Genomic DNA, 21,904 nt, shown 5'->3' with positions numbered 1-21,904 from the left:
AGTCCCTTGGACTGCAGGAGATCCAACCAGTCCATCCTAAAGGAAATCAGTCCTGCATATTCATTGGAAGGACTGATGCTGAAGCTGAAACTCCAATACTTTGGCCACTTCATGCGAAGAGTTGACTCATTGGAAAAGACCCTGATGCTAGGAAAGATTGAGGGCAGGAGGAGAAGGGGACGACAGAGGATGAGATGGCTGGATGGCATCACCAACTCAGTGGACATGGGTTTGGGTGAACTCTGGGAGTTGGTGATGGACAGGGAGGCCTGGCATGCTACAGTTCATGGGGTCGCAAACAGCCGGACACTACTGAGCAACTGAACTGAACTGAAGGAAAATCAAGAAATCTTGGAGACATGCCCAAAAGACCAAATTCAGGACAATCTTAGCATAAGATAAATAACAGTAATAGATTATCCCATTGGATAAAACAGATATAAAATATGAGTAGAATAAAATATAAATCCTACAGTCCATACTGATTTGTTAAGTAAGTCATTTAATAACTATGGAAGAATGATAAATTTACAAAATCATCAATGAAGTCTAAAATTCATAAAGTTTGTAGAAAACAGGGTATTTATAGCATTTCCAATCATCTTTCCACAAATTGTTACCATATACTTAATGCCACCTGAACTAAGAAGTCTCCAACACTGGGACAGAAGTACGTCTTGCTCCTCCTTACAGATTGCTTTCAGAAGTTACTCAACACCTCCTTCCTGGTTTCTTGCAAAAAAAACACACATCACTCTGTCTACACCTGATGAAACTTTCAGACAAATTTAAATGCTGCAAAAGTATTATCTATACTTTAAAATGTCACCATAGAAAGTACAATGTCAGTGAAAGCTTCGGACATTTCCTAGATTAAAACAGAAAACTGAAACCTGACAGAATCTGAGCATGAAAGGGTGAAGATACACTGAGGACACAACTACAAAAATTGTTACTGAAATAATTGAACATGAAGTGAGTGTGAACAGATAACTGTACTGTACTGGAGTTTGCTTATTTGGATAGTGGCTCTTTGGTTAACTAAAACCATGCCCTTATTGTATTTTTCCACAACAGTAAAAGATGTTTATCAATTTTTATAATCAATACCCAGATGAAAAAGATAATGGCACACCATAATGGGGACATGATTAACCTAGCAATATAAAATAATTACATAAAATTTGAGGGGTGAAACCGAGTGAAGTGATAAGTGAAAGTGCATACATGCACGTTTTCATCCAACCAACTAGTCTATGTCTTTTGATTGGTGCATCTAATCCATTTACATTTAAGATAATTATCAATATGTATAATCCTGTTCACTACAGTTCACTAGCTCAGTCATGTCCTACTGTTTGTGATCCCATGGACTGCAGCATGCCAGGCTTCCCTGTCCATCACCAGTCCTCAGAGCTTGCTCAAACTCGTGTCCTTTGAGTTGGTGATGCCCTCCAACCATCTAATCCTCTATTGGCCCCTTTTCCTGCCTTCACTCTTTCTCAGCATCAGTATCTTTTCCATTGAGTCAGCTTTCACATTAGGTGGCCAAAATATTGGAGCTTCAGCATCAGCACTAGTCCTTCCAATGAATATTTAGGGTTGATTTCCTTTTCTTTTCTTTTAAAATATAAATTTATTTAATTCGAGGTTAATTACTTTCAGTTCAGTCCCTCAGTCATGTCCGACTCTTTGCAACCCCATGAATTGCAGCATGCCAGGCCTCCCTGTCCATCGCCATCTCCCAGAGTTCACTCAGACTCACGTCCATCGAGTCAGTGATGCCATCCAGCCATCTCATCCTCGGTCGTCCCCTTCTCCTCCTGCCCCCAATCCCTCCCAGCATCAGAGTCTTTTCCAATGAGTCAACTCTTCGCATGAGGTGGCCAAAGTACTGGAGTTTCAGCTTTAGCATCATTCCTTCCAAAGAAATCCCAGGGCTGATCTCCTTCAGAATGGACTGGTTGGATCTCCTTGCAGTCCAAGGGACTCTCAAGAGTCTTCTCCAACACCACAGTTCAAACGCATCAATTCTTCAGCACTCAGCCTTCTTCACAGTCCACCTCTCACATCCATACATGACCACAGGAAAAACCATAGCCTTGGCTAGACGGACCTTAGTCGGCAAAGTAATGTCTCTGCTTTTGAATATACTATCTAAGTTGGTCATAACTTTTCTTCCAAGGAGGAAGTGTCTTTTAATTTCATGGCTGCAGTCACCATCTGCAGTGATTTTGGAGCCCAAAAAAATAAAGTCTGACACTGTTTCCACTGTTTCCCCATCAATTTCCCATGAAGTGATGGGACCAGATGCCATGATCTTCATTTTCTGAATGTTGAGCTTTAAAGCCAACTTTTTCACTCTCCTCTTGCACTTTCATCAAGAGGCTTTTAGTTCCTCTTCACTTTCTGCCATAGGGTGGTTTCATCTGCATATCTGAGGTTATTGATATTTCTCTCGGAAATCTTGATTCCAGCTTGTGCTTCTTCCAGTCCAGCATTTCTCATGATGTCCTCTGCATATAAGTTAAATGAGCAGGGTGACAATATACAGCCTTGACGTACTCCTTTTCCTATTTGGAACCAGTCTGTTGTTCCATGTCCAGTTCTAAGTGTTGCTTCCTGACCTGCATACAGATTTCTCAAGAGGCAGGTCAGGTGGTCTGGTATTCCCCTCTCTCTCAGAATTTTCCACAGTTTATTGTGATCCACACAGTCAAGGGCTTTGGCATAGTCAATAAAGCAGAAGGAGATGTTTTTCTGGAACTCTCTTGCTTTTCCATGATCCAGCGGATGTTGGCAATTTGATCTCTGGTTCCTCTGCCTTTTCTAAAACCAGCTTGAACATCAGGGAGTTCACGGTTCAGATGTTGCTGAAACTTGGCTTGGAGAATTTTGAGCATTACTTTACTAGCATGTGAGATGAGTGCAGTTGTGCAGTAGTTTGAGCATTCTTTGGCATCGCCTTTTTGGAATTGGAATGAAAACTGACCTTTTCCAGTCCTGTGGCCACTGCTGAGTTTTCCAAATTTGCTGACATATCGAGTGCAGCACTTTCACAGCATCATCTTTCAGGATTTGAAATAGCTCCACTGGAATTCCATCACCTCCACTAGCTTTGTTCATAGTGATGCTTTCTAAGGCCCACTTGACTTCACATTCCAGGATGTCTGGCTCTAGATTAGTGATCACACCATCATGATTATCTGGGTCATGAAGATCTTTTTTGTACAGTTCTTCTGTGTATTCTTGCCACCTCTTCTTAATATCTTTTGCTTCTGTTAGGTCCATACCATTTCTGTCCTTTATCGAGCCCATCTTTGCATGAAATGTTCCCTTGGTATCTCTAATTTTTTTGAAGAGATCTCTAGTCTTTCCCATTCTATTGTTTTCCTCTATTTCTTTGCATTGATTGCTGAAGAGGGCTTTCTTGTCTCTCCTTGCTATTCTTTGGAACTCTGCATTCAGATGCTTATATTTTTCCTTTTCTCCTTTGCTTTTCGCCTCTCTTCTTTTCACAGCTATTTATAAGGCCTACCCCAACAGTCGTTTTGCTTTTTCGCATTTCTTTTCCATGGGGATGGTCTTGATACCTGTCTCCTGTACAATGTCACCAACCTCATTCCATAGTTCATCAGGCAGTCTGTCTATCAGATCTAGGCCCTTAAATCTATTTCTCACTTCCACTGTATAATCATAAGGGATTTGATTTAGGTCATACCTGAATGGTCTACTGGTCTTCCCTACTTTCTTCAGTGTAAGTCTGAATTTGGTAATAAGGAGTTCATGATCTGAGCCACAGTCAGCTCCTGGTCTTGTTTTTGTTGAGTGTATAGAGCTTCTCCATCTTTAGCTGCAAAGAATATAATCAGTCTGATTTCGGTGTTGACCATCTGGTGATGTCCATGTGTAGAGTCTTCTCTTGTGTTGTTGCTATGACCAGTGCATTTTCTTGGCAAAACTCTATTAGTCTTTGCCCTGCTTCGTTCCGCATTCCAAGGCCAAATTTGCCTATTACTCCAGGTGTTTCTTGACTTCCTACTTTTGCATTCCAGTCCCCTATAATGAAAAGAACATCTTTTTTGGGTATTAGTTCTAAAAGGTCTTGTAGGTCTTCATAAAACCGTTCAACTTCAGCTTCTTCAGCGTTACTGGTTGGGGCATAGACTTGGATAACTGTGATATTGAATGGTTTGCCTTGGACACAAACAGAAATCATTCTGTCATTTTTGAGATTGCATCCAAGTACTGCATTTATTGTATTGGTTTTGACATATATACAGGGTTGATTTACTTTAGGGTTGATTGGTTTGATCTCCTTGCAGTCCAAGGGACTCTCAAGAGTCTTCTCCAACACCACAGTTCAAAAGGATCAGTCAGTGATCCATCTTCTTAATTGTTTTGGGTTTATTTTCTATAGATCTTCTCCTTCTCTTATGTTTCCTGCCTAAAGAAGTTCCTTTAGCATTTGTTGCAAAGCAGGTTTTGTGGTCCTGAATTTTCTTAACTTTTGCTTGTCTGGAAAGCTTTAGATTTCTCTATCAAATCTGAATGAGAGTCTTGCTGGATAGGGTATTCTTGGTTCTCAGTAGGTTCTTCTCTTTCATCACCTTAAATATATCATGCCATTCCCTTCTAACTTATAGAATTTCTGTTGAGAAATCAGCTGATAACCTGTTGAGAGTTTCCTTGTATGTTATTTGTTGTGTTTCCCTTGTTGCTTTTAATATTTCATCTTTGTCTTTAATTTTTGTTAGCTTGATTGCTATGTGTCTTGGTGTGTTCCTCATTGGGTTTATCCTGCCTGGATTCTCTGTGCTTCCTGGACTCGGTTGATTATTTCTTTTCCCATATTAGGGAAGTTTCCAGCTATCATCTCTTCGAATGTTTTATCAGGTCCTTTCTCTCTTCTTCTTCTGGGACCCCTATGACGTGAGTGTTAGTGTGTTTAATGGCCCCGAGGTCTCTTAGGCCGTCTTCTTTTTCTTTCATTCTTTTTTCTGTATTGTGTTCCGTGACAACGATTTCCACCATTCTGCACTCCAGGCCCTTTATCCATTCTTCTGCCTTAGTTGTTCCACTGTTGGTTCCTTCTACTGCATTGTTCATCTCTGCTCTTTAGTTCCTTCAGGTTTTTGGTAAAGGTTTATTGCATCTTCTCCATTATGTTTCCAAGATCCTGGGTCATCTTTACTACCATTATTCCGAATTCTTTTTCTGGAAGGTTGCCTATCTCTACTTCATTTAGTTGCTTTTCTGGGGTTTTATCTTGTCCCTTCACATAACTTTCTACTTTTTCATCCTGATTAACTTTCTGTAATGTGGTTTTTGTTCTAGCTGCTATGGCATTGTGGTTCTTCTTGCTTCTTCTGTCTGCTCCCCTGGTGGAGAAGCTAAGAGGCTTCTATAAGCGTTCATCTGACTGAAGCTTCTTCTTTGTCTTTGGGCATGGGGTATCTTTTTTTTTTTTTTTTTTGGTGGGTTCCATCGTACTCCTGTCAATGGTTGTTCAACAGCTGATTGCAGTTTTGGTGCTCTTCCAGGGGGAGATGAGTGCACGTCCTTCTGCTCTGCCATCTTGAACCAGAAGCCAGCAGAATGCCTATTCTTAGGGAAAGAATTTCACTAAAGAGTTCAGTGAAAAGGACCGAATGTTTCCAATTTCTTTTCAAGTGATTCAGAAATTGTGTATGTGCATGCGTGTGTCTGTCTGCGTATGTCTATATATGAGTGTGTGTGTGCACATGTATGCCTGTGGAGAAAGGGATAGGGAAGGGGAAGAAAGAAAAAGCAAATGTGAATCTGGGCTAAGGGTGTAGAAATTGCTTGTATTACTACTTTAAACATAAATTATATCATAATAAAAAGTTGCAACACTTTAAAATGAAGGTAAAATAGCAGAAGAAAGATCTAAACCCATGCATCTATTCATACAGGTCCAGGTCTTCATACCTGTCATTTCTAATCATCCTCAGTTTTCCCCAGATTAGTTTAAACAATCTATAAAATTCAGCTTTGTGGAGCATGAAGATAAATGAATGGAGCAGATGGCTGGTTGGTTATCTTGATGGGTTAGTGAGTAGGTCTTAAGGCAGACATAAAAATTGTGCCATGCCAGATATTCTACATGAAACATTAAAGGTAAGGTCACTACTTAATGAGAAATAATATTCTTTGAGTTTATCTGCTAGGCATTCTCTGTATTTTTTCTAACTTTTCTTTCATATAAATTTGAATGAATACATTCATTTAACATGGCCTTTTTTGTAAAAGTAAAAGGAGCCATATTTGTAGGCTTCCCTCCCAAAAAATAACCATGTGTTCTCTGCCTGGCCTGCCATCCACAATAGCTGTTTATTTAAAAACACTGAACAATGTCTCCCATAAATATTGACTTACCCTGTATCTTAACGGGCTACCTTGTGTGTCTCTGTTCTCTGGATTTCTATCTATTTGTGGTACAAAGTGAAATAAAACCCAGTAAACTATGCAGATACATGAAATCAGGGCATCTGTTCAGACCCAGCATGTGGTCTGAAGACAAAGACACAGAGGCCATATCCAGGTTTCTGGTTGCACAGGCAGTTCGTCCTTTATCAGGACTAGCTGAGCTGTCAAGCTGGGTTGTCTAGCATTTGAAGTGGGATCTTTTCTGGAGCCCTTGCTGTTCAATAGAGGTTCTGAAGCTCAAAATTTCTTCCCCACCTGGAATTCTGGCTTCTATTAAAATGCTGGCATGGAGCTGGAACAACTCAGATTTCATGTGCTTGAGTCCTTCCTGCGCTTGCAGACAGAGATGGTAGATTAGCTATGCCTGTGGACTGCCAGAGACCTCCAAACACTGGGTCTGGCCTATGATATGTAAGTTGGAAATGAAAAGTTCTTTCCAAAAATCACCCCGGGGGGAGGGGGGACAGGGCGGGGAAACTAAATGCTTCAAGTGAACATCTTGAAGCTCATACCCATGTGAAGGGCTGAGAGTTAATGTCTGAAGGAGCTGGTTTAAGATTGTTAAGAACTTGCTAATCAGTTATGATTTTCTGAACACCAGATGAGGTTCATGAAGAAGTGCTGTGTATAGAGGCCTGTAGGTTTTATTAAAATGCTGCCCAAGTGTCCAGTGAGAAATTGGCCTAGGTGAGCTTGAAAATAGACCTTCCTCCTCTGAATTTCTGAGAAATGTCCAATCTAAGTGTCTGTGGTTGGCAATAATCAAAAAATCAATTCAAGCCAAAAAACACTAAAGTCTACTTTCTGCACACCCTTTGCCTTGAATTAGTGAAATAAATAGCACAAAAGTGGGTTCTATTCATTAAGCCATTAATCTGTACATGTTCAGAAACAACCTTTTTCTCTTAAGGAGATAAGTGTTTTAAGATATCTGCGACTTGTTTTAGACTGAAGTTTATCAACTGAATAATGGATTTAACACATTTGTGGGACTTGTGTGTGTCCGACCTCATAGGTGAAGTGCTGTGGGATTGCTGAGAGAAGGAACACAAAGACTGTACCCTTCAGGAACTTCCATGCTCTGGAAAATGTCAGAAACAATTACAGCAACATATGAGTTGGTTAATGGGAGAAATCCCATTTAAGATTCTTTTGTTCAGTGAAAAAGCTATTACCATTCAATCAAAACAAAGTCTCTGTTGGTGAACCCGGATGGAACTCCCCAACCTAGTCTCCATCAAAGCAGACTGAAGGAAGCGCTGACCTGTCAGATCTCCCCGTGGTATAAACTAAGTTTCCATCTGTTCCTGAAACCAACACTTCTATGGGCTGAGGGCAGTAATCTCAACACACATACACGTGTGTGTATCACTCACATGACAAAAGTCAAAACATGACTGTTTTCATCTGTAAAAATGTTGCATGAAAAATTCTTCAGTTGACCCAGATGTTAATATAACTTTGACTTTGTTCATCAGAAAGGAAGAATCATTACTCAGAAAATGCAATCTTACAAAAGAAACTAAAAATCAGAAGGAAAGTGATCAAAGCAATTGCTATTTTTCTCATCATACTAAGAAGTAAAATAAATTCCTTGGGAAACTAAATTTCTCAAGCATATTTTCTATCTCATATATTTCATCACAGACATAAAATGTACAAAAAGAGGGAAAAAAGATTTGTAAACAATTCTCAGTCAATACCCATTAGCTTTTGTTCCAGACACCTGTTCTACTATTCCTTAAACACACCTATTTCAGGCAAGGTTAATGGTTTCAATTTTTTTTTTTTCACCTAAGTTTTTAGGCATAGAGGTTTTTATCAGGAAAGTAGAAATGTTAGTCACTCAGTCGTGCCTGACTCTTTGCGACCCCGTGGACTGTAGCTCTCCAGGCTGCTCTGTCCATAGGATTCTCTGGGCAAGAATACAGGAGTGCGTAGCTATTCCCTTCTCCAGAGGATCTTCCTGACCCAGGTCTTTTGGAAACAGGAATTTAATTCTGTAGGTTTAGAGAGAACGCACACAAGCTTGGTAAATTTCCTTCTCTTTGTAGAGATTCTCTTGCAATTAGAAACATAAAAAGTACTTTTAAACTTCATGTTCTATAAAGTGAGCATTTAGAGCACATTTTCAGCATTTGAATTGGTCACACACACTGCCCAGTCACCCACTGGACCAGGTGGGGGAGGTGCCACTCCTTGTCTACAGGCTGGTGACGACAAGGCAGTGGTTTCTGATGAGTGTCACTGAAAATGCTTCACACATGGGAAGAAGACTCAACAGAAGGAACAGGATCATGTTCTGAAATATTTAGATGCTGAATTCAGAGTCCCCTTAGCTGTAAGTGGTATTGTGACCACCACAGGCTGTGCCTTAGAAAGTTAATTTTGCCCAGTGCCTTGGGTGGTATCAAGCATGCTGTGTAAGAGGCTTGGAGGTAAATTCAGCTCTTAGCAGTGCTCAGACTTATCCAGAGTTCAAAATACGTGAGCAACATAATATGCAGCCTATCCCAAGCCTGGAGGTGGAGGAGGAAGAATTTAGAACTGAGTAACAGACTCAGTTACTGATGTGATGCTCAGCAGTGTCACACGCCTCCGCTCCTTGCTTTGTCAAGGGGGCAAGCCGGCTGACATCTGAGAACAGCTCAGCCTGGCTGCCATCACCTGCCACGAGTCAGCTCTGAGAATTGTGGTTTGGGTTTCCTTCACCTTGTATCAGGACGCTGAGCTGAAGAAATCCCCCGAGTTTGAGATCTTTCCATCGTTAGTATGTACTGATCTAACCACCACTGATGTAGAGACACATACATGTGCAGGATGGTTGTCTGTAGCCAGTTTCTGTTAAGAAAACACTTATTTAGCAAGAACATATCTCTGTTTCAAGATGAATAGATGTCAATTATGTTTCTGCTGTCAGGCTCTACGTGCTTAGCCCTGAGCTGGTGGAAAGACAGGGAGAGGGACCTCCCAGGACATAGTGACATGCTTATATCATCAGCTCTGCTCACTCCTATGTCCACGGGACCCACCAACATGTCTGGCAGATGGTAGCTGTTCAGTATCATTTTAGAATGAATGAATGAAGTCACAGAGCAGCCTCAGACTCTGTGAGTGAGACTGCAGGAGGGGTAAACACCACTTCTAATGACATCATCCGTTTCATCATACCATAAAAATTTCCACTGCATCTGAATCCAGTGTAAAAAAAAAAAATTGAAAAAATTTTCTAGTTACTATAGCAACAAGAATAGATAGATTTTTCACTATTTATAAATCATACATATTAGAGTTAAGGAGACATATTTCCACTTTTGTATATCCAAATTAATAACACTTTCCTGCTAAAAATTTTCTCCTTCCCTGCTTCCATCGTGCAGGAGAAAATGAAACTAGTTTAAAAAATTAGAATTAAATGAACCTTTAAATTATCAGAAGAAGAAAATCAAATGGAGACAGAGCTTTCAGATATTCCGTTTTCCTTGGAAAACTTCACCCGTGTTGTACCCCAGTGTACCTGCCTATGTGCTCAGTCGCTCAGTCATGTCTGACCCTGCGACCCCCTGGACTTTAGCCCACCAGTCTCCTCTGTCCATAGGATTTCCCAGGCAAGAATACTGGAGCAGGTTGCCCTTTCCTCCTCCTCCAGGGGATCTTCCAGACACAGAGATGGATCCTGGATCTCCTGCATTAGCAGGCAGGTTCTTGACCACTGAGCCAGCAGGGAAACCTACACCTGCACGTATTCCCTGCTTACACAGGGGGGGATCTGTACATGCTGAGAACACCTGCCCCCAGCCCAGACTGTCTCCTGCCAGATTCTCACTCATGACTGCAGGCGCCTGTGGCAGAGACGACGACTCGGCACAAGCAGGGCTCTTGTGAACACGTCTCAAGAAATCCTAAGCAGCAGGAACACTTGAAGGGGAGAGGGCTCAGTTTAAATCCATGCTCAGGTTCTTGTGGGTCTGTTTTCTCAACTAAAAAATTAGATTAACAGCTAATTTGAACTCAAAATGTTGTAAAGTAGACAAACTGAGATAACATACATAACCTTCTCAGCACTAGGCCTGGAATGCAGTAAGCGTTCAATGGATGACGATTAATGTCCCTATTATTCCAATTTTTAAAAATCCATAAGGTGTCTTCAAGGCAAGTCAGTAGCTTAATACCAGATCTTTAAATTCCAAGTTAGTACAATAAAAATATCTTTACAACACTTATTTCCTCACCAGTTGAGGTAATATTATGAGTGATAATTGGAAGCTGACAAAACACTAGTGCAGGTGAAGCAGCAGAATGAGATGTTCCTGTTCTCAAGGGCCATCAACTGTGTGGAACCTCCTCTGGGCCTGCATCAGAAGGCTGGTGCTGTTGGAGAGATGCATTCTCACAGCAGCTGAGTGAACTTGTGCATGTCACCTAAATCACACTGCACCTCAGTCTCAAAATACACAAAAGGAAGATGGTGACTGCAGCTGTGAAATTAAAGGACGCTTGCTCCTTGGAAGAAAAGCTGTAACAAACCTAGACAGTGTATTAAAATGCAGAGACATCACTTTGCCAACAAAAGTCTATATGGTTAACTTGACTACTGGTTTTCCCAGGTGTCATGCACAGATGTGAGAGTTGGACCATAAAGAAGGCTGAGCATGTAAGAATTGATGCTTTTGAATTGTGGTGCTGGAGAAGACACTTAAGAGTCCCTTGGACAGCAAGGAGATCAAGCCAGTCAACCCTAAAGGAAATAAACCCTGAATATTCATTGGAAGGACTGATGCTGAAGCTAATGCTCCAGAACTGTGGTCACCTGATGAAAAGGGCTGACTCACTGGAAAAGACTCTGTTGCTGGAAACGTTGAAGGCAGGAGGAGAAAGGGGTGACAGAGGATGAGATGGTTGGATGGCATCACCGACTCAATGGGCATGAGTTTAAGCAAACTCTGGGAGACAATGAAGGACTGGGAAGCCCATGTGCTGCAGTCCATGGGGTCTCAAAGAGTCAGATATGACTTAGCAATTAAGCAACTGCATATCTTAGGAATATATGTCTTCTGATACATTTAAAAGACAATTTCTTTATTTGCGGTTTACCAGAATTGACCATTATATTCAAATGCTGAGGAACTACAAAGGACAGACAGTCAATTATGATCAAAAGCAACTGTTAAACTCTCAACTTCACTTAAAATAATATCCTCTGAAAATCAGTATCACAATAATGTAAACTCTACTGGATAGGAAAATATGATTGCTAAGTCTTCATTTAGAGGGGAAAAAGAAGGACTGGATAAAATATAAATATCATCTCAAGTATATTCCTGATGTTTCAAAACGGATCACATTCTGGAGTAAGAGAAGGGAAGACAAGTAATACTTTCTTTTAACAACTTCTACTTTAATGGCCATTAGTTACAGACAGCCCATTCCAGACTAGTCTATGGGTTTTTGTCTAAGTGATCTTTGAGCTGGTGATGGACAGCTCTAACTCAAAAGGACCAAATTTTCCATAATTAAGTATGGAGTCAAATTATAGTTGTTATAAAAATACCTTATTTTTAAAATGAATGATAGAAACAAACATGTATTTGCAATAGCATCATAGACATGCACTTCCTAACCATTCATTTTATTTTTTTAATTTATTCATTTTTTAATTGAAGGATAATTGCTTTGCAGAATTTTGTTGGTTTCTGCCAAATATCAGCATGAATCAGCCATAGGTATACATATGTCCCCTCCCTCTTGAAGTTCCCTCACATTTCCCTCCCCATCCCACTCCTCTAGGTTGATACAGAGCCCCTGTTTGAGTTTCCTGAGTCATATAGCAAATTCCCATTGGCAATCTATTTTACATACGGTAATGAAAGTTTCCATGTTACTCTCTCCATACATCTTGGCCCCTCCTTCCTCCCCCTACTGTGTCCATAAGTTTGTTCTCTATGTTTTCTCCACAACTGCCCTGCAAATAAATTCATCAGTACCATCTTTCTAGATTCCATACATAAGCATTGGTATGTGATATTTATCTTTCTCTTTGTGACTTACTTCACTCTTTAGGTTCATCCACTTAGAACTAACACAACTATGTTCCTTTTTATGTTTGAGTAAGATTCCATTGTATGTATGTACCAAAGCTTCTTTATTCATTCATCACTCTGTGGACATCTAGGTTGCTTCCACGTTCTAACTACTGTAAATAGTGCTGCAGTGAACATTGGGGTACATGTGGCTGTTTCAGTTTTGGTTTCCTCAGGGTGTATGCCTAGTAGTGGGATTGCTGGGTCATATGATGGTTTTATTGCTAGTTTTTTAAGGAATCTGCATAATGTCTTATGAACCAGTGAACTCAAATGGACTGGAATGGGTGAATTTAATTCAGATGACCATTATATCTGCTACTATTAGCAAGAATCCCTTAGAAGAAATGGAGTAGCCCTCATAGTTAAAAAAAAAAAAAAAGTTCAAAATGAAATACTTTGGTGCAATCTCAAAAAAGATAGAATGATCTCTCTTCGTTTCCAGCTCAAACAATTCAGTATCACAGTAAACCAAGTCTGTGCCACAACCACGAATGCCAAAGAAGCTGAGGTTGAACAGTTCAATGAAGACCTACAAGACTTTCTAGAACTAACACAACAAAAACTGTCCTTTTCATTATAGGTGACTGGAATGCAAAAGTAGGAAATCAAAAGATACCTAGAGTAACAGGCAAATTTAGCCTTGGAGTGCACAAAATGAAGCAGGGCAAAGGATAACAGAGTTTTGCCAAGCGAATGCACTGGTCATAGCAAACACCATCTTCCAACAACACAAGAGACAACTCTACACATGGACATCAACAGATGGTCAATACTGAAATCAGACTGACTATACTCTTTGCAGCCAAAGATGGAGAAGCTCTATACAGTCAGCAAAAACAAGACTGGAAGCTGACTGTGGCTCAGATCATGAACTCCTTATTGCCAAATTCAGACTTAAATTGAAGAAAGTAGGGAAAACCACTAGAGCATTCAGGTATGACCTAAATCAAATCCCTTATACAGTAGAAGGGAGAAATAGATTTAAGGGACTAGATCTGATAGAGTGCCTGAAGAACTATGGATGGAGGTTCATGACATTCTACAGGAGGCAGTGATCAAAACCATCCCCAAGAAGAAGAAATGAAAAAAGGCAAAATGGTTGTCTGAGGAGGCCTTACAAATAAGTGAGGAAAGAAGAGAAGCTAAAGGCAAAGGAGAAAAGGAAATATATATCCATCTGAATGCAGAGTTCCAAAGAATAGCAAAGGGAGATAAGAAAGCCAGCAAATTTGGAAAACTCAGCAGTGGCCACAGGACTGGAAAAGGTCAGTTTTCATTCCAGTCCCAAAGAAAGGCAATGCCAACGAATTTTCAAACTACTGCACAATTGCACTCATCTCATATACTAGCAAAGTAATGCTTAAAATTCTCCAATCTAGGCTTCAACAGTACATGAACTGAGAACTCCCAGATGTTCAAGCTGAATTTTAAAAAGGCAGAGGAATCAGAGGTCAACTTTCCACCACCCATTGGATCATAGAAAATGCAAGAGAGTTCCAGAAAAACATCTATTTCTGCTTTATTGACTATGCCAAAGCCTTTGACTGTCTGGATCACAATCAACTGTGGAAAATTCTGAAAGAGATGGGAATACCAGACCACCTGACCTGCCTCTTGAGAAACCTGTAGGCAGGTCAGGAAGCAACAGTTAGAACTGGACATGGAACAACAGACTGGTTCCAAATAGGAAAAGGAGTACGTCAAGGCTGTATATCATCACCCTGCTTATTTAACTTACGTGCAGAGTACATCATGAGAAATGCTGGGCTGGAAGAAGCACAAGCTGAAATCAAGATTGCTGGGAGAAATATCAATAACCTCAGATATGCAGATGACAGCACTGTTATGGCAAAAAGTGAAGAGCTAAAGAGCCTCTTGATGAAAGTGAAAGAGGAGAGTGAAAAAGTTGGCTTAAAGCTCAACATTCAGAAAACGAAGATCATGGCATCTGGTCCCATCACTTCATGGGAAATTGATGGGAAACAGTGGAAACAGTGGCTGACTTTATTTTCTGGGCTCCAAAATCACTACAGATGTTGATTTCAGCCATGAAATTAAAAGACGTTTACTCCTTGGAAGGAAAGTTATGACCAACCTAGACAGCATATTGAAAAGCAGAGATATTACTTTGTCAACTAAGGTCCATCTAGTCAAGGCTATGGTTTTTCCAGTAGTCATGTATGGACGTGAGAGTTGGACTGTAAAGAAATCTGAGTGCTGAAGAGCTGATGCTTTTGAACTGTGGTGTTGGAGAAGACTCTTGAGAGTCCTTGGACTGCAAGGAGATCCAACCAGTCCATCCTAAAGGAAATCAGTCCTGCATATTCATTGGAAGGACTGATGCTGAAGCTGAAACTCCAATACTTTGGCCACCTGATGTGAAGAGTTGACTCGTTGGAAAAGACTCTGATGCTGGGAAAGATTGAGGGCAGGAGGAGAAGGGGATGACAGAGGATGAGATGGTTGGATGGCATCACCAACTCAATGGACATGGGTTTGGGTGAACTCCGGTAGTTGGTGATGGACAGGGAGACCTGGAGTGCTGCAGTTAATGGGGTCGCAAAGAGTTGGATACTACTGAGTGACTTAACTGAAGTGAACTGAGCACTGAATCTATAGATTGCATTTGGTAGTATAATCATTTAAAGGAATGGCTAAACTGACTACATAACCATTCATGTTAATTTGCAAAAGGACAGAACAGAAATTCTCACCACCTGGGAGGCATTGTAACCAAGAGGAAATGAGTAGAATTAGATTTTTTTTTTCCATCAATGAGAAGGTTAAACAAGGCTGACAGAGAAGAGGTGAGGACTTTCTGCAGGTCATGTGACTGGAACCTGCAAACTGGATAGCAGTGAGAATTTAACACTACCTGACAAAGCCATCCTCCAGCTATGAAACAGTGTGACTTCAGCAGCTGCAGGCAGAAAGCTCTACTGTCCATTTTATGTTTAAATACACATGGATGAAAACATTAAGTTGAAACTCTCTACTCCAAAATTCTGATCTCCCTATGAACTCTTTGATTTCTCCTTTTTCATGCTTTTTTTGACAGATTCAAGATAGCTGTAAATTTTTGGCTACATCTCCCACTAGAGGAAGGAGTCTAAACTGCCCTCTTTGAGCTGGGGCTGGCCTTGAGGACTTTCTTTGCCAACCAGCTGTGGCAGACAGGCCATCCTGGGGCTCGCAAGGCCTCTTCATACAAAACCCTCACCTTTCCTCCAGAAATCTGCAAGCACTGGCTCTGATAGAGACAGCCTCTCCCTACGTCCAACTGTTTAGAAGCCACCAAGCTGTGAGAAGGCACAAAGGACACACACAGACTGTCCCAGCACAGACAGGTGACTGAGGGTGCCAGTTGTTTAAGCAGCGTTAATGAGTGAGGTATAATTGATACACAAAGCTGCACGTAGTTAATTTATCTCATTTGATGAGTTTGGGCTTTAAATCATCCCCACCATCAAAGTAACAGACATATGCGTCACCTCTGAAGGTTTCCTTCTGCCTCTTTGTTTGTTGTGTTTGTTTTGTTGTTCTGTTGGAAGAACACTAAGCATGCTTTTAATGGACAGGACCATGTTGTGAGTTAACAGGCACTGTGGTGTAGGATAGAACTCCACAATTCACTGATCTTGCACACCTGAAACCTTCTGTCTACTGGATGCCTCTCCATCTTCTCTCCTCCTGCCCCAGCCACTGCTGTGCCCTCAGCTCCTGTGAGTTCACTGTTCGGGATTCCTCACATAAACAAGATCATGCCGTACTCATCCTGTGCTCATCCTCATCTCACTTAGCATAATGTTCACCAGGTTCATCCATGTTGTTGCAAGTGGCAGAATTTCCTTTTTTTTTTTTAATAGGCTGAATAACACTCTGTGTGCAATCCACCTTCTCTTTATCCGTTCATCTGTCCATGGACATTTGTGCTGTTCACATGTCTTGGCTACTGTGATTAATGCTGCAGTGGACACAGGGGTGCAGATACCCCTTCAAGATCAAGATTTCCATTCCTTCAAATGTTCTTCCACAGGTGGAACTGCTGGATCATATGCTGGTTCTATTTTTAACTTTTGGAGGAACTCCCATATTGTTTTTTTATAGTAGTTACACCATTTTTTAATTTCCTTCCAACAGTACACAGACTAAACACCAGGTAAATGCAAGGCAGAACCACAGAGAAGCCATTTTGAGCTTCTAGACTCAATAGACGCAGCGTGGAAAACAGGAGACAAGGCAGTGCTGGGACTAAGCCACCCGGGCCCCTCCCTACCACTGTCCATGGGAACTGGGGAGCGCCTCTGTCCCACCTGCGTTCCTGACCCATGGGGTTGGGACCAGGGTAAAGGAGCTGTGGCTTCAGGCCCCTGTGTTTTGGAGTGGTTCCAAAACAGATAAGCCAGACATATATCTTCAGCTGAAGAATTTCTTTAATATCCCATGAAAGGCAATATATACTTACTTTGCTATTCACTGAAATTATCTATTTCTCAGCTGTCATTTTTTTGTTTTATATACACATTGCAATTCCTTCTTCTACTGTGATCTAGACCTTGCAGTATAAAATTTAGACCTTGCAGTATAAAATTTAGTGTTAAAGACTCTCTAAAGTATTTACAGGAAATTATTACTATTTACCATCAGTAAAAAGTCACAGTTTCTTTTCAGGTCAAACTGTCAAATTATCAAAAGGCTTACAGAGTAGAAAACAACTCCAAAACCAAAATATGTTTTCCTAATCAGCTTAATTTTTTTCAAAGAATTTTATTCCTTTTGTCTTTCTTGAATTCATAGTTGCTATTTTCACACAGCTGATCTCAACATACTAATTTCTTCTTTGTTTGGTTGCAAAATAATAAAGCAGTGATAAAACAGTGCCCCATGCATAGGAAAGTGTGGAGCTACACTGTTATTTCTGATGACCATTCGTGTTTGCTTCACATGGTGGGACAGTTATGTGGGGTAACTCCTGGAGAGCATTCAGAAAGAAGTGAGAGAAAGATTTAATTAGCAAGGGTTAAAACACAGAGTAACTTCCTCAGTTAAAAGTGTACCATTTGTTTATATGAACTGGAAATTGGACTTTCCTTGCCCATGTTCAAGACCAGAACTTTGGTCCATCCTTCAACTACCAGAGGAAGGGTTTTTCTTTACCATAAACTAAATACACTGGCAATTTAAAGAAGCTTTCAGTAATACTTAGAATAAAATGTCAATGAAGTTTCTAAGAGAAAAACCAAAGCTCAGCACTTAGGTGTAGCAAGTTTGCCATCTACTGATCAGTAGGAAATCTTTCTTTTAATGGAAAAGGAAATTCTGAATGTGGATGCGGCTGCTGCATCTGAAATAGTAATATCAATATTTTAAGGCAAAAGCATTAAATACACACCTTCCAGGTATGCAGCCCTAGGCTGAACCTGGGGAGGAGCCAGGTATTAGGCTGTTCAGCCTCCAGAATGATTACCACCTGATGCGGTACACAAGGTACACAAGGAAGGTCTTTAAGTAAAGACAGAATGTGTCTCAGATCCAGCAAGAGGGGTAGGCAGGTATGCCATTGTTCTGTCCTCCACCATTTTTTGGGCTCCCTGCCATTGCAAAACACTTGAGTGCCTGAGGAAGATATTCTAGAAGTCAGCCCTGCCTCTAAGGATAGAGTCTAAGTAGTTCAGACAATGGAAAAGGATATTGCTACTGATCAAAACTTCATTTCTTATTGCTTAATTGGGATAAACACGTAAACCCACTAATCTATCCAATAACCCTCCCTACCTGATGCTCACATGGACAGCCAGCCACTGAGGCAGAGACCATCTTCCCATTTCCTGTAGGCAGATATTGAGTGTGTGAGGACTCAAGTGATAGCCAAGGTCAGGGAAGACTGGTCCTGTCGTAATGGAGTCGAGGCTTTGGTGCGACGTGTTCTTCGGTGATCACACAGTCCAGACCAAATGGTGCTCCAGAGTGTTAATTCTCACCTAATCTGCGCTCTCTGCAGCTGGGTTTATTTAACAGCTTTTAAATTTTAAAGGCAAAATCATCTACCTCTATGGAATTCATCGTAGGATAAGTGATTGTTAATTAATTCAAAAGAGCTTGTTTTCCAAAGTGAAAACTAGAGCTATTTCACATGTGTGGATCCTTCAGGGATTCCAGTTCTCTAGGGGTAGAGAATGCATTTTATTTTAGAATAAAATTCCAAATTGACAGCTGCCAGTTTGAAAAAAGAAAGGTTAATTTTTCTTTGAGACTGACTACATTTAATTTGCAAGTCTTATGATTATTCTAAAATCATTTCATTTCTGTTGAGATTTGTTTCCAAGAAAAAAATAGATATTTGATGAAAAATACATGGCTGTAAGTTTTAAGAGACTTTTCATAAATTATTTTTTGTACAGAATGTCTATCGATAACTTTCTCTGGTTTTTCCCCACATTTCCCTATCTCTTGTTCAGTAAACTGTTTCTAAACCTTTACTCTGGAGCATTGCACTGAAAGAACAGCAATGGAAAGCAATCAATCATTCCCACAAGGAGTTCAAAGAAAATAAACAGACGTTGGCAGGCAGGCTGTGTGTTTGTGGGAGAGGCAGGGCACAGCATCAATCCTTAGCCTACAGATTAAGCCAGTTCTGTTCTGTTTAGTCAAGTAATAAAAAGCAACAGATTTAATGCATTTAGGTACGCTTAAGAGGTTCTAGGGTCAGAATCCTTGTTTAGAAACCTCTAGCAGAGGCTGAGTATGTGACTTTAGACAATGTGTTTACTCCTCTGCCTCGAAGCCACCATCTGTACTGAAGTAACAAACATTCCCACCCCATGAGACCAGTAAAACACTTAGAAGATGACTGTGTCCCATCCACACAAACTCAACATCAGAATATACTTCTGCATTTCCTACTTGGGAATGTTCCACTTCTGGTGCACCTGAATGTGTGGAAATAGAAAAGATGCTATCTTTATTAAAAATTGACAGTGATATAAAGCTAATCTGGATGTAATTGTTCATAAATTATTTATTCTAATAATTCTGACTCTACGGCCCAAGATTTTCACTAGTTCTCTTATGTATCTTAGAATATCTTTGAATTGAGTATATGTAAAAGCATGTAGAAAACCATTGTGGATGATATGCACAACACCTGAAATCTTGGAAGTATGAAATATTTAAGTCATATGTAATGAGCATTATATTTAGAAGAAACATACTTTCCTATGTAAGAGACTGATGAACACCAAAGGACAAACACTTCATACTGAATGATACTTCTGTTTGAATTATGTCAAGCACCTCATGTAAATAAGGAAAAGCTTAACATATCAGATTATAGCTCCAGCAATAGCATATGTTTTTTATATACAACAAAAATATGTGAAAGGAAAACCAGATATTTTCCCATGCTCGCCAGTTATGCTTGTCACTGAAATCTACCCATTTTTGCTGCCTCCCCATAGATTACTTTTGGGGATAAATTTCAAACATTGTATAATTTCGCCCATAGTAAATTCAGTATGCACATCTAAAATATTTTAAAAGTAAATACAATGCTATTATTCTATCTAAATAAATAATATAGTTAATATCATTAAATATCCAATGTGTGCATGCTCAGGCATGTCTGACTCTTTGCAACCCCATGGACTGGGGCTCACCAGGCTTCTCTGTCCATGGGATTTCCTAGGGAAGAATACTGGAGTGGATTGCCATCCTACTCCAGGGGATCTACTGACCGACGGATTGAACCCATGTGTCTCCTACATTGGCAGATGGATTCTTTACCATGAGTGCCACCTAGGAAACCCTAAATATCCAAGCAATTTTCAAATATCCATGGATTTTCAAATACCCTTCATTGTCATAATTTTGTAATTATTATGCTTGTATCTAGAGCAATATATCATGTATAGATTGCAACCCTTGACATTTCTCTCTTAATACAACATAGTTCTCCTCTCTGGCTGGAGATGGAAATGGCAACCCACTCCAGTGTTCTTGCCTGGAGAATCCTGTGGAAAGAGAAGCCTGGTGGGCTGCTGTCCATGGGGTCGCACAGAGTCAGACACGACTGAGGTGACTTAGCATGCATGCATGCGTTGGAGAAGGAAATGGCAACCCACTCCAGTATTCTTGCCTGGAGAATTCCAGGGACAGAGAAGCTTGGTGGGCTGCTGTCGATGGGGTCACACAGAGTCAGACATGACTGAAGCGACTTAGCGGCAGCAGTTCTCCTCTCTGGCACTATAATCCTGGAGAATCTCTCTCAATCTGGGTTTCATAGATCAGATTCCATTGGCATTGTGGAACCTACTTCTCCATCCCCATTATTTTCCTTAAAGTTCTGGCTAGATCTGGAAGCCTGATGAGAGTCCAGGTTTTATTATCTTGCTGACAGCACTTCATGGGTGATGGGGGCCTTCAGAGTACTCATTCCTCATACTGTCCAGTTGTCTTTTTCTATTTTATCCATCACTTATCACATTACCTAGACCTCCTATTCCTAAAAGAGTTATGAAATGGTGATAGTCTAATTAATAATTCCTTTTTAAAGTTTCTTAGTTGAATTTTCTCTAGATAAACTTGTCTAGAGAAATTTCAGACATTATATACCTAGGTTGTTATCATAGTTTCAGTGGTTAAGTACATCTGCATGTTTGACGTGTACTCAATTTGAAGTACTCAGATAGGAGCATCTGGGAAAATCTCATAAAGACAGGATTATTAATATGAATGATTTCTGGACATTTATCTCTGTATTAGTTTTAGACCATCATCAGTTTTAAATAAAATACCATCTTTTCTATATTATACTCACTCATGTGATGAATGATGCCCCTTAAAGACAGGCCCATGTCTTAACCCCTGAAAACTATGAATGTGATCTTATTGGAAATATTTTTCGCCAATGTAAATAAGTTAAGGATCTTAAGATGATCATCTTGGATTATCTGAGTGGACTTTAGATGCAGTGACAAGTGACTTTATAAGAGACACAGGAAATACAGAGGAAAAGAGAAGGCCATGTGAACATTGACCAAATGCTGGAGTGGTGTGGCCATGGGCTGAGTGAAGCCTGGAGCCAGCAGGAACTTCGAGAAGGAGAGTCTTCTGCCTGAACCTTGAGAAGAAGCATGGCCCTGCCGAGGGATACCTTGACTCAGCTTCTGACTCTAGGACTGAAAGAATGAATTTGTGTCCTTTTAAGCCACCTAGCTTGTGACACTTTGTTTAGCATCTGTGGAAAATAAGTACCCCATCATTTGCCTGAACTGAGCCTCCAGGCATATATATAGAAAAATCAAATAAATGATTTTTTCCCTGACACAACTCAAGAGCTTCACAAACACAGTATTCATCCTTGTAAAGGCTGC

The sequence above is a fragment of the Ovis aries genome, chromosome 26 (genome assembly GCF_016772045.2).
Source record: "Ovis aries strain OAR_USU_Benz2616 breed Rambouillet chromosome 26, ARS-UI_Ramb_v3.0, whole genome shotgun sequence".
NCBI classification, from domain to species: Eukaryota; Metazoa; Chordata; class Mammalia; order Artiodactyla; family Bovidae; genus Ovis; species Ovis aries.
The sequence above is the reverse complement of the archived record's forward strand: the minus strand, read 5'-3'. Positions refer to the sequence as shown.